Source organism: Petromyzon marinus, chromosome 33 (genome assembly GCF_048934315.1).
Source record: "Petromyzon marinus isolate PM22_M1 ecotype Great Lakes invasive population chromosome 33, UKy_Petmar_22M1.pri1.0, whole genome shotgun sequence".
NCBI classification, from domain to species: Eukaryota; Metazoa; Chordata; class Hyperoartia; order Petromyzontiformes; family Petromyzontidae; genus Petromyzon; species Petromyzon marinus.
Window position 1 is genome coordinate 2,532,890 of NC_133699.1, and position 11,242 is coordinate 2,544,131.

General features: G+C 50.9%; 1 long non-coding RNA gene across 2 annotated transcripts; it reads left to right on the forward strand.

Moving 5' to 3' along the window:
- The first annotated feature begins 1,126 nt into the window (after positions 1-1,126).
- On the forward strand, positions 1,127-10,616 carry LOC116948309 (uncharacterized). 2 transcript variants are annotated; one of them, XR_012945865.1, is made up of 4 exons: positions 1,127-2,057; positions 3,190-3,756; positions 5,079-5,698; positions 7,326-10,616. It is a non-coding gene; the product is annotated as an uncharacterized LOC116948309 (long non-coding RNA). The 2 variants fall into 2 exon arrangements; XR_004403788.2 differs by having other exon boundaries at positions 1,141-3,756.
- Positions 10,617-11,242: the final 626 nt, after the last annotated feature.

The following is an 11,242-nucleotide window of genomic DNA, read 5'->3' on the forward strand; positions in this document are numbered from 1 at the left end:
TGGTCTCGCGGTCGCCGGATTTTACCAATGCGATTATGGCAATTGTTATCATTGTACTATTCCACATGGGAATGATGGCCCAAGCAGCAACGCTAACAATTGAATGCAATGCCTATCGTGCAGACAGTGGCGGGGAGCATGCATCACTTGTTGAATGATGCGTGTTGATGTGTGTACCGTGTGTTTGAGCGACGCTCACAACAACGCGCGGAGCGCAGGGAGGCTAAAACACAGCAAGTTGGCACAGTACGGGCCACAGGTGGTGCATCTACCGGTCATCTCAGGTCAGTCGACCCATGGCACGTGCTAGGTCTGTCCCGTGACCTCCTTCCAGCGGGCGTTCGACACTCCACGGGGCCTTAAAGTGGTGCACCTAGCCTGGCACAAGCGCCGTGGGGACGTCACCGCCACTTAGTGGCGAGCGGCGCTTGTTGTTGTTTGTTGACTGCTCGTGTGACCGTAGCGCTACGCTGCACTACGAACCCGGCGACCCGAGTTCGATTCCCGGTCACGGCCAACACCAGTGACGATTATTAGGACCGGTTCTAGGCCTCCCCTAGGTCGACTCAGCCTAAATTTAGTGTCTTGTGTGCTCTGGAAACATTGCCACTGGGGAGACAAACGTGGCCGGGCGTGGTGCTGACCACCCAACCCCCATCGTTTAACGTACCGTCCTCCATAGGTGCCTCGCTAACAGCACTTGCCCCGAATGTCTGTTGAGGCTACACGGAGGAGGATCTTTGTCCGTGTGCACTTGAGTGAGCCCCGCTTTACTTATTCATCCCGACGCGCTGCTTGTGAAACCTTCCACGTGCGCGCCAAGTGCGCGCGTCGTTCCCCGCCCCCCCAGTGAAGCAGAGTCGTGGACACACCCTGGGGAGCATCTCATCGACAGGCTCATCCCGTCGCCTCCTCCATCTCATCCTTCCCTCCATCCCCTCCTACCCTCCTCCTCCTCCCTATCCTGCTACATCTCCTCCTTCCATCCCTCCCTCCCCTCCTCCCTCCCCTCCTTCCCTCTTCCTCCTCCTCCCGCCCGCCCTCCCTCCCCTCCTCCCTCTCCTCCCTCCCTTCCTTCCCTCCCTCCCCTCCATCCCTCCATTCCCTCCCTCCCTCCCCTACCACTTTCCTCCCTCTCGCCACCACCACCTTGCAGCACGTGCGACCCTGTCCTCAGCTGCGCCTGCAGACAGTGCTGGATGGGCGCTCTGCAGCGGCAGCACCCCCACCCCCTTCCTCCCCAAGGTCAAGGAGACATCGCGGTCAAAGTCGTTGATTCATTTATCGCGCGCATCGCTTCCTTCCTCCTGCCAAATCTCTCGGCTCGTTTGCTCAGTTGACAATCGACCTCCCAGGTGCGCGCTCTCACAGTTGTGTCGCCGTCATCATCATCAACACCGCCTGACCTGACGTCTTCCCCTCGTTACACAGTGCACGTGTCCTCTGAGGACTCCCCCCCCCCTTATAGTCTCACCATCATCATCAACACCGCCTGACCTGACGTCTTCCCCTCGTTACACAGTGCACGTGTCCTCTGAGGACCCCCCCCCCCCACCTATAGTCTCACCACCACCATCATCATCGCCGTCTGGCTGAAGGCGTCGCCTTTTACATAGGCAACGCGTCCTTCAAAGACCGCTCCCATAGCGTGATTATTACTACTACTATTACTACTACCATCACCACCGCCATCTGACTCGGTGTTGACCTGGTTACTCTGTTGACACGTACTGCAAGGATTGTTGTTGACACATACTGCAAGGACTGTTGTTGTTGACACGTATTGCAAGGATTGTTGTTGACACATACTGCAAGGATTGTTGTTGTTGACACGTACTGCAAGGACTGTTGTTGTTGTTGACACGTACTGCAAGGACTGTTGTTGTTGTTGACACGTACTGCAAGGACTGTTGTTGTTGTTGACACGTACTGCAAGGACTGTTGTTGTTGTTGACACGTACTGCAAGGACTGTTGTTGTTGTTGTTGACACGTACTGCAAGGGACTGCCGTTTCAGGCCTTCTCGTCCACTGGGTGCCACTCCAATGCCCCGTGTCGGTAACCTGCCTCGCTCCACCCTGCTACACACGTGTCCCACCCTGCTACACACGTGTCCCACCCTGCTACACACGTGTCCCAACCTGCTACACACGTGTCTCACCCTGCTACACACGTGTCCCACCCCGCTACACACGTGTCCCACCCTGCTACACACGTGTCCCACCCTGCTACACACGTGTCCCACCTAGTGACACACGTGTCCCACCCTGCTACACACGTGTCCCACCCTGCTACACACGTGTCCCACCCTGCTACACACGTGTCCCACCTAGTGACACACGTGTCCCACCCTGCTACACACGTGTCCCTCTGCTACACACGTGTCCCACCCTGCTACACACGTGTCCCACCCTGCTACACACGTGTCCCACCTAGTCACACACGTGTCCCACCCTGCTACACACGTGTCCCACCCTGCTACACACGTGTCCCACCCTGCTACACACGTGTCCCACCCTGCTACACACGTGTCCCACCCTGCTACACACGTGTCCCACCTAGTCACACACGTGTCCCACCCTGCTACACACGTGTCCCACCCTGCTACACACGTGTCCCACCCTGCTACACACGTGTCCCCCTTCTCTGTCTCACCTCTCTGTGTTTAACTTCGTTTGCACCGTACGTAGCGAACCGTACTAATCGGAGGTGCGGGGCTATATCGACGCTTTTTTTGCCACATTCTATTCCGAAAGCCCAGAGTTGTTCACCCTGACATGTGCCACGACATCCCCATAGCAATCTGCGCTCGTGTGCCGCACCTCCGATTAGCATGGTTGGGTAGGTACGGTGCGAAAGAAGTTCAACATACACTTAAAATCCCAAGCGTGAACCACAGCGCTACGTTTTGACCTTGGTCATGTTGTTGATATTGTTTATTTAATCGGGACACCATCCTCCAATTTAACAGCTTCTACTTCAGTGTTGGTTGCCATGATGAGGCTTTCGTGTTGCTGTCAACATGTGCAATACTGTCCAGTATTTGCTTGTATTTACGTCACGTCACAATGGCACGGTCCTTCCTTGGCCCGACATTTGGTCCCTTGCACCAGGGCCCATTACAACCAGCCAACACCACTCCCCCCCGTCCCCTCCTTTCCTCTCGCTCCACGTCGATTCCCATCCGCAGTCACAGCCACCGCAGCTGGCAAACCCTTCCGGGACCGGGCGATAGCTCTCAACGTCACTCGACATCGAGTCGCCCTCACTCGACATCGAGTCGTCCTCACTCGACATCGAGTCGTCCTCACTCGACATCGAGTCGCAAACCGAGAGCACCGTGGGACAATTGCCAATGTCCCAAACAAGACCCATCACCAATTCCATCACATAACCACCCCGCCCCCCCCCCCCCCATCAAGAAATTAACCTAACAAGGAAGACGTTGGTCCGCGTTTCACCAAATACAAACATTGTAGGTAGCGTGCGGCCGCTACCTATTTAGCGGCGGCGAACGTCAGCCCGCAAGCCACCTGTGACTGTCACTGCCGAGCTGCATCGTCCACCGATGACCGCTTCTCTCAACTTCGCTGGCGGCATCTCAGAACATTCACAGAGGGCGTCGCTCCCCACTGGCTCCACAAACCTGGGCCACCAACGTTGAACGCCGGCTGATTTATCATCCTGGCGTAGGACGAATGGAGACCGCTGTCTCGACCGCGCTCCAATGGAGCGTGCTGGTAGCGTGCGGACCTAGGTATTACAGCTGCATTCACACACCGAAAGCTACAACTACAAACATGATACCAACCCTAGGATGCAACCTTGGGTACAAGAGACCTGGCGTGATTAGAACTGCGTACATGGTTACAGGAAATATATAAATAATTGGACATATTTGTACATACCGGAATCAATAAGTCATCTTCTGTGTGTAAATGTTTGTTTTTGTTCCGCACGGTTTCATAGGAAGGCCTCGCCGAATCTCGTAACTCTTTAAAGAATCAGAATCTTTCGTTGTACTGCAGCGGGAATCCGATGAACTATAAAGCTCTTTTTCACAGATGTCCAGTCGGGGCGGTTCGGAACGTTACAACAACAAACAGTACAACAAACAGTACAACACACACGATAGGAGTGCGAAGGATAGGAACGGTAAACAAATAACTAAAATAAGACACATTAACTAAATTTATTTATCTTACCAGGTAATGTCCACTGCGCTATTAGATTATTTTTCAGAAGCGATCTGGCCACAAATGATAACTCGACGAAGTGGCTTATCACGTGGAAATGTAGAGCTGCCAAACAATCTAAATATTCTAAAGGCGTGCGGTATTACCTGGTAAAGTAAAATAAAAATAAGTACGTACAAAATTACAGTGACTTACAACAATAGAAGTACAACACTACCTCCATGGTGTTATCGGCTTCAGGGCTACGTATAAACAATACATGGATATCTATACAGCATTCGAGAGAACGTGTGGAAGGACTTGCATTATTTTTATTTCCTCTGAAGAATTGTTATTTTATTAAAATTGATTTTAAAAGCAAGTAAATAAGCTCCTATGACCGTAGCGTGGTGTGAGCCGGTCGTGTACGTGGGGGAAATCTCAGCATCTGCCACGTTGCCACGAATATGATCATTGTTTACACTGGCAAACAATAACACACACACACGATGATTACTTTAGGTTGATGAAGGTTGGTGCGGTACAACAATGGAGTTTGCTGCACTGGCCGATCCTGCAGCTCGTAACGCCCATTAAGTCTATATTTTTTGTGCAAGGTTGTAACCAATCAAAATCAACAACCAAGCTAAAACCTCGCTTAGCTTACTAGATCTCACGAGATCGGGCCCATTCCGAGTGATGTCGGTGACATCATCATACTCCGTGCACAACGCGTTGTGGAATTCTGTTGGCGTGAATTAGGCGAAAGTATTATTATTAAGGCACACCAACCTTGGTTTAGACCACCACAATTCAAAGCGGTGGCCACGTTAGTTGCATTATTTTTAGGAATGATCAGGACGGTGTCATCCTCATTGCCTTCTGCTGTCCCGTGGTGTCTCAGGGCTCCGTGTGGACAAGACCTCCCTCGACGCTCTCCCATGTGTCCCGCTTGTGCCGCGTGTTGTTCGGCAAATTGTCCGACGTTTCGCTCAGCCTGCTGGGAAGGGCTTCTCGAGCGGCTCGGGAAAGCACGCTGCTCCAGTCGGCTCCTGCAGAGGTTCCCAGCGCGTGGCGTGAAACGGCGGACAGCATCCCGGACCATACGCAGTACAATCCGACGACACAGTGGACATCTACAGAGGCACAGCCGCAGCAAAACAACAACAACAACACGTGCTAACCGCTCCTGATGAGTGCCGTTCAGAAGGAGGGGGTGAGGAGGGGGGGAGAGGAGGGCTATCGGGGCTGGTGGAGGATGTTCGCACCTGATAAGAACAGACAATTATCGCTCATTGCGCCTCCATCACAACCACGCACGTTTTTTTTTAATTAGCGAGTCGATGCGCATACATTTTGAAACGATTGTCGAGTCGAATGGGCAGCAGAGGTGGGGGTGCAATCCTGCAAATGCTTGCTCACGCCACTGCTGGCGGAAGGAACTCCAGTAGAGGGAGTTTTAGAGAGACGGCCCTCGCTGGAGCGAGGGTATTTCACCGACCCTTCTTCCACGTTCGACAAGATGTGAGTACCCACGCTTTATCTCACGACACACGACTTGCCGAACGGACGAACTGTCGTGAACAAATTTACGCGGTGCCGCTGGGGGGGTGGAGAGAGTCGGTGGCGAGTGTGGGTGGAACAAAGGCGTTAGGAAACCGATCGATCGTGTCAATTGTCGCACCTGGAGATCGAATCGGCGCCCCGTGGATTGAAAGTGCAGAGTGACGCCACACGGGGCCCCGTGTTCGGGGGGAGAGGAAGGGTTAACACAACAGCACGGCGCATGCAACCCATCCCCACGAGCCTCATTCCGATTCTCGCTCAAATTAGCCACGGGCGTAGCGGACTTCGTTTCGCACCGTGGAAAATGCCAAACGTTTTAATCTCGAGTCGTTATAGAGCCATTAGGCCGTTAAATAACCGCAAGTATTTAAAAAACAAAAACAACCTATCTCCCGTGTTTACCAAGCGATCTGTGTCGTTTAACACGTAGGAGGCTTTCGCGATCAATATCATCCATAATAGAGGGGGGGGGAGTTTGGGTAAGATCGCGTAAATATATAGATGTGTCGTTGAAAGCCGCCACCACCCGACACAGCCAACTAGTAAGGGTTGTCACGTAAACAGAACATGCCAAATGTTGTGACTTGGCTCTCCAACACACCGGTGAGCTGTACTAGCAACGAATTGTCACGTTCTGTTTACGTGACGACCCTTTACTAATTGGCTGTGTCGGGTGGTGGCGGGTTTTAACGACACATTTATATATATTTACGCGATCTAACACCAAAAAAACCTCTTATGGACGATCTGTGTCGAATGCACGAGCAACCACGGCGAAGGCGCGCCCCGCAGTCGGATGGTGAACTCTGTCCATGCCCGGGTACCAGTTTTGTCGCGGGCTGAAGTAGGCGAATTGGAGTTTGCGTGTCTCTCTCTCTTTCCCCGTGGGTCCTCCGGGGTTTCCCTCTACATTTAGAATCAACGTCACGTGTTTTGAGTATTTGGCTGCTATGAATTTCCACTTGAGAAGCCGCTTCGTTGAGCTATTATCTGTAGCTAAGTCGCTTCTGAAAAATAATTGATGTAGCTCAGTGGGCCTTACCTGGTAACATTTTTTTAGATTTCTTGCCTATGACATACCATACTCAATGAGCCATCAAATAAAGACGATGACTGCATCGCGAGCTTTCAGGTGCACTTCTGCGGCCGTCTGGAACGCTCTTCCTTCCGATATTAGGAATGCATTTATTTTATCCAGATTGAAAACTAATTTATTTAGAACTGCTTTTTGTTGTTTTGTTTGTTGTCCTTCCCCCGCACCTCCCATTAGCGCGATTGGCTACGCACGGTGCGAAAGAAGTTCAACATACACATATAGAGGCGAATACCAATCTATTTGCTGTACTGTCTCATGCGTGCGCGTGCCAATCAATTCACTGCGTCATTGTTGGCGTTCAATATCCCCGCGCCATCTCGGTGTGATCCACCAATCAGGCCCGCTCTCATTGAGGACAGCAACAACAACAACAACAACTCGAATACTCCCTACTGACCCGAGTCTCGAGACTCTTTCTCGGGAGGGTACTGCCGCATTGGGAAGTTTTTGGATCAATTTCATTAACGATCGTTTGGTTTTACCTGGCAGGTGGCCGGAGAGCGAACCCGGAGAAAACCCACGGATGTGTCGAGATGACGCTGCAAACTCCACACAGATGGATTCGATCTGAAAATTCGGTCCGTCCAGTCTACGTGAACCAAACCCTGTCCTGTGCTGCCATCTACTGCCCCATGATGGAGTCTGATGAGCTGGAGTCGCTGCTCATAGGCAGACCCAAGATGCGACGAGAGTCAGGAGGCACAAACGTGACTTTGCTCGTCTTCGGCAGCAGGAAAAGGGATATGAACTGCTACAGCTGCTATTTTTATTTCACCAGGTGAGGCCCACTGAGCTATGTAGCTCTTTCAGAAGCGACCTGGCCACAAATGATAGCTCAACGAAGTGGCTTATCACGTGGAAATGTATAGCAGCCAAATTCTCTAAAAGCATGGTGATTCTAAATGTGGAGAGAATGACCGGAGGACCCGGAGAACAATCGAACCCACGACGTCCTGTATACCAGGTGAAGTAGTTAACATCTCGACACCATGGCGTCCCCGAGGCTGGAAGCGTGCGATACCCGGGCAAGTGGGCAGCTGGAGTGCCACCGGACTGGATTCCTGCTCAGTAAGATTTGGGCTAGAAGAAGACGCACATATGTACCGTACGATGAGCCTCTTTCGCGCCGCACATTCCCCACCGCGCTAATCGGAGGTGCGGGGGAAGGACGGAATGCGTCGATTGTCGGAACCGGGTGCGGATCTGCTGGTGCCACGCGAAAGCCCCCCGGGGGCACTGGAGCAGCGCGCATCCACGCGGAGGCTCGAGAGCGCTTCGCGGATTGCGGCGCTCATTCTGGGGTTCAGCCTGGACTTGAAATAGGATGAAATTACTGGGGAAGCTTATACATGATTCCACCCCACTCCCTACTAGTGTGTGGGTTTCTGTGTGTGTGGGTTTCCGTGCGTGTCTGTGGACTTCTCTGTTAGTCTTGTGGTCTATCTTTGAGTCAAATAAATTTTAAAAAGATGAATGCTTGATTACTTCCGGAAGGTAGTCTGGTTCAGATTTTCACTCCCACCACGGCGTTCCGAGGCGTTCCAGACCCATTTTCACCACTGGTTCCAGCTGAACACAGAGAGGCTAGCGCCGAAGAGGAAATCATCAGAAGCGACACATCCCTTTACACAATCTAGCGCTACAATAATGTACAGCAAAAAAATATATTGCAGGGTCTCAGGGTTTGCAGGTATGGGAAATTAAGTACCGGATAGCATTTTCATCCTGTTTACTTGTCCATACACATACATGTAGTGTAGAGTTAAATTGCGACGGAGATGAGTATCTCCTTATGCTGTCAGTTGGTTGAATTAGTCTGAAATTGGTTCACAACGTTTCCACATTGATACGGTTTGATGCAATGATTGAACACACGACAGGACTGATCCACAGATAGCAGCTTGAGTGGGTTATGCAGAGGCATCTGCTGGAGGCATGCACGCAAGTGTCGGATTATCCGAGTAGCAAATGTAGCTACGGGCCCCGCACTTTCAAGGGCTCCGCGCTAAATGCTTTCAAGCTATCAATTCCGGGTCAGTGATTCTGCACTTGCTCTATTACTATAGTACTATACCGCCTTCAACTTTTATGAACGACTGGGTGTTTAAGGTTAGCGATTTGTCGTATTATCTGCCTGTATAGCAAATGAAAAATACAATTACTCTACTATGCAAGTAAAACATTTGTGTTTTTTATTTATATATAGCGTCCCTTAATAACATATGCTACAGGCCCCGCACTAGCTTAATCCGGCAGTGCATGCACGCTTGAGATTCCCTAATTCATACGCAATAGGGAACAATACTAAATAAATTATGTTGATGATTCAGAACATCGGTATTGTGCACAAGGCCGTGACTTAAACCCAAGGTCGAGATGACGCTCTCAGTGACGAGGTCAATGATGGGAGAATGAAAGTTGTAGCCGGAGCAAGCGTTTAAATTAAGTAACTTTCATCTTACTGTCCAACAAGCTGAGTGATGCCACAACACCTCATCATGCTCAAAACGCACTTAGCCAGTTGATCTTTGGCCACTTTAGCGTGTAAAACAAATCCCTAATTGTTACCCCGTACTTATTCAGCTTGCAGAATAATATGTTGGAATGCCAAACAAACGATTGCGCTATTGCATAGGATGTGGTCACAGTGGCTGAACGGAGGGCACAGCTGTCAACCCATACGGTTTACCCCGTATTCTTGCAAAGGGAAATTGCGTTTTGAGGTTCATACGGCGTACAGCCGTTTCAATACGGGCAACATTTGTTTAGTCTATTTTTTGTGTGTTTCTCCCTTGTGATGGGACTTTGTAGGATGAACGTGCAGATTTAATAATAAGGTCTGAATTGGTCTGTAATAAGATAGGCACTGATAAGGGGTTGACATGTATGGGAGGGTGCGTGAATGCGTGACGCTTTATACAGCATCTTTGCACACGTAGATTTTTCGCCCTCTGCTGTTAGTAATCGTGAACTGCGCGCTTCCATCGGTGGCGAAGTTTGTATTGAAATATTCAAACGATATCGATGTTAAAGTGTACAGCGCTTCATGCGGCCACTACTGTGCCCGTCACGGGGGTTATTTGACCATACTTCACCATGCTCGTCACAGAAGAACATGTGGGGCGGGACCCAAGACTAGTTCTGATGTCACTCGCCACTGATGTTTGTCGTTGCAGGGAATGAAACTCAAGTGGGCGGGTTAATAGTGCACCGCGATTAATAATTCACCACTATTCCAAATTATCTGTCAGCAGTGGGGAGACAAACGGGAAGTTCCTTTAAATATTTTTCAGGTGAAATATTTCAATTTAAAAAAAAGAATGCTTCTGTGCTACCAGATGATCCTGGCCATAGCACCCCATCTATGACATACGGTACAACAATTAAGTAAAAAAATATCCCGTCTATCGGCCTATTGGTTTCTCAGAGCAACATTACCCGGCGGCATTTGTTTAAAAGCGAGCGAACTCTGGGGCGAGTACGACCGTCTGGGTGTCATCAGCGGTGTCAGGCTTGTTACACAGGACAGGACACCCTCTGAAAAGAAATGTCCTCCACCACGCCAGTCGACATGCACAGCGCCTTACCCTCCCATATGTTACCCACCCCACTCCATCTTACCCCCCCCCCCACCTGTGTCGCGTGTTTATAAAACATTTTTCGCAACAATGAGCTCTGTTATTAAGTGCTCGTACGACCTATGCATGCCAGTCAGCGTGTTTATTGTTGTTATGTACCATGCGTTGGGAACGCGAGTAAATAAAAGCTGAAACGAAACGAGATGTTTCCATCTGGAGAGACATTTTTGTTTTTCTAGGCGATATGATTTCCTCCCAGATTACCAGATGTGTTGGGTAAAAAAACTCCCCCAATGACAACCTCCTCCTCCACAGCTGCATTGGCAGGCAATTGTGCAGCACTGTATCCCCTCGGACCCTTCCCCAAGCCACGTGGGGAAGAGTTTGGTATCGAGACGTGGACACCGCCACGCCGGATGGCGATATGACGCGCCTGCACCGATCGCGTCCTCAACTGATTTCCCCGGAGTCGCGTAAACAGAGGTCGCAGTGCGTGGAGGCGACACCCCCATCCTCCTCCTCCTCCACCGAATATAGACCACGCGGAGTGACGCGTTCATGGCCGTTTATGACGCACTCGGGTCACGCGACCGCGTGCGGTCGTCCAGTCACGAGACGCTGATTGGGCGCGTGTTGAGTGTGGGGGAGCGGTGGCGCAGTGGTTAGCGCACTGCGCTACGAACCCGGCGAGGCGAGTTTTATTTCCGCTCGCGATCAATAATAGTGGCGAATGTTTTGAAGCGGTCCTGGGCCTCTGCCTAAGTAGACACATCCTTAAATGAGTATCTGGTTTGGTTCGAAAGTGTTTGTCAAAACGATTTAAACTCG